Source organism: Charadrius vociferus, unplaced genomic scaffold, assembly GCF_000708025.1.
Source record: "Charadrius vociferus isolate BGI_N301 unplaced genomic scaffold, ASM70802v2 scaffold277, whole genome shotgun sequence".
Lineage (NCBI taxonomy): Eukaryota > Metazoa > Chordata > Aves > Charadriiformes > Charadriidae > Charadrius > Charadrius vociferus.
This window is the reverse complement of record NW_009649183.1, coordinates 97,638-100,613: the sequence shown is the minus strand read 5'-3', so window position 1 is coordinate 100,613 and position 2,976 is coordinate 97,638.

Sequence of the window (2,976 nt, the reverse complement as noted above, 5' to 3'; positions counted from 1 at the left end):
TCACCCCTGGGATCACACTGGGATCACCCACAGCATCACTGGGGCCACACCTGGCACTGGGAACACACCAAGATCAGCCATGGGATCACCAAGAGCTCTCCAGGATCACTGGGACCACAAAGGGATTAGCCATGGCATCACCGAGACATTCCCGGCATCACTGGGACCACACCGGGATCAGTCATGGGATCACTGAGATATCCCTGGCATCACTGGGACCACACCGGGATCATCCACAGGACCACCAAGATCTCCTTGGCATCACTGGGACCACGCCAGGATAAGCCATGGGATGACCAGGATCAGCCATGGGTTCACCAGTCTCCCTGGCATCACTGGGACCACACAGGGATCAGCCACGGGACCACTAAGATCTCCCCAGGATCACTGGGACCCCACCAGGTTCTCACCAGGATCACCAGCATCCCTTGGGATCTCCTGTAACCTGGGGCACCAGCACCCCAGGATCACCCACAGCCCAGGACATCAGCACCCCTGGGATCACCAGCACTGCCAGGATCTCCCTCAGGATCACCGGCACTCCTGGATCACCTCCAGGATCACCCCGACTCCCAGACACTGGTACCAGGGGACACCAACACCCCAGGGATCACCAGGATCCGGAGATCACTCCCGGGACTCGGGCACTCCGGGATCACACCCGGGACAGCCCTGGGATCACAACCCGGACACCGCCACCCCCGGACCCCCACCGGCCATCCAGACCTGCTCTCCCGTGCCCACCCCACTCCCCTGCTCTAAGGAGGCACCAGGTCTTGGCGCCCCGGGGCCGTGCCTGTCCCCTGTCCCCAGGCCCTGCCAGTGCCCAGCCCGCAGCGTTTCAGAGAAAAACACCACAAAATCCACTAAAATCTGCTCTTGTCCCTTCACAGGTTGTTTCATTTCACCACCTCCCCAAAAACCCGGGGAGAACTCCTCCAGTGAGGCGGTGCCGCAGCACCCCAGGATACCCCACCTGCTTTTGGGGTGCGGTAGGACCTTCCCGCTCACGTGGTAGCCTCAAAACTACATTTGCGGCGTCAAAAATTGAGTTTTCTTGCCTTTTTTTTTTTTTTTTTTTTTTTTTCCAGATTTGGGATCACAGCGTGGGCAGCGGCGGTGCGGGGGCCCACAGGGACGGGGTGACCGGCACCAAGCAGCACCCCCGGGGACCGGGGGGAAGCAAAGGAGAGGTGGGTGGAGGTGAAGGTCGAAGGAAGTTGGCGTGGAAGTGTTTTCCCGGGAAAATCATCCTGGGTTGAACTTCCAGCAGCTTTATAAGCCGTTGGAAATGGATAATTACAAAGAAAAGGTGTTTTTTAGGCTGTTCGCCGCAGCATTTCTGGGGGAGCAGGTGCCGTTACAGTAACAGAGGTGAGCTGCAACAAATTAAACCAAACCGAACAGCTTGGACTAATTAATATTCCCAGCGTTCCATGTAAACCAGGTTGGCATGTGGAAAACCTCTGACCTGGGATGCTGCCGCCATGGCTGGTTCCGGTTTTGGCAGCGGGGACCGTTCGTCCCTTGTCCCATCACTCAGCCTTTAAAGCTCCAGCCAAGCGCCAGCCGTTTTTCCAGTAACCCCAGTGATGTGCCAGCGGGTTTTCCAGTAACCCCAGAGATTCACCAAGCTTTGGCCAGGGTGTTCCCAATGGCTGCAGAGCACAGGTGCTACATTTTGGGGGCTTTTAGTCATTATTCTTCCCACTTCCCCCATAATTTCGAAGCTCTCGGCGCTCCCCAACCTCCTGGAGCGATGAAAAGAAGTGACTCTCGCCCGCAGCGGCTCCGAACACGGACCGGGCTCTGCTGTGCTCAGTAGCACCCACTGGCTGGAGTGACAGAGGGCAAACGCCGAGTGCCACCCAAAACAAGTCGTTGACACAAAAATCATGGGTGACACTTTTATTCCTTGCAGAGACAAGAAGTAGAAACCCTAAGGAGGAGCCAGACCCTAAGAGCTCCTTCAAGCCAAGCCTGGAGCTTGACCAGCACCTATATACAGGATCCCAAAATCCCAGACTGGTGAGGGTTGGAAGGGCCCTCTGGAACTCCCCCAGTGCCACCCCCTGCCAGAGCAGGGGCACCTCCAGCAGTGGCACAGGACAGCGTCCAGGCGGGTTTGGAATGGCTCCAGAGTGGGAGACTCCCCCACCTCTCTGGGCAGCCTGTGCCACTGCTCTGCCGCCCTCACAGCAGAGAAGGCCCTCCTCAGGTTGAGATGGAACTGCCTATGGTCACGTTTGTGCCCGTTCCCTCTTGTCCTGTCACTGGGCACCACTGGAAACAGACTGTTCCCATCCCCCGGGCACCCTCCCTTGAAGGATTTATCAGCGTTGATAAGATCCCCCCTCAGTCTTCTCTCCTCCAGACTCAAAAGCCTCAAGTCCCTCAGCCTTTCCTCATCAGAAAGATGCTCCAGTCCCCTCATCATCTCCGTAGCCCTTTGCTGGACCCTCTCCAGCAGTTCCCTGTCCTTCCTGACCCGGGGAGCCCCGAACTGGACACAGTGCTCCAGATATGGCCTCCCCAGGGCAGAGCAGAGGGGGAGGATGACCTCCCTCGACCTATATATGGGTCCATGTCCATACGTGGCTCCTCAGAGCCACAGCTGTGGCACAGGCATGGAGAGGAGCGACGGAGGAGCCAACACTGATGGCAGTTTAGGCGTGAGGAACCGCCTGTGATCACGAGAGGGCGCGTGCTGCTGTCATAGTGGAGGCGGGTATCAAATTAATATCTGTTGTTTCATTACCTTCTGCAGGCAGATCCGTACGCCCAGACACGGGGGCGCCCGACGGCACAAGCCAGCCCACGTGTGAGATTTGCCCCGCACCCCCTGGGCGAGCGGGGTGTTGAAGGGAGACCTGCGAGCGGCTGGAAACTGCCCGGCGGTGAAGGACCCGGGGTTGTTGGTCAACAGCCGGCTGAACGTGAGCCAGCAGTGTGCCCAGGTGGCCAAGGCGGCCAACG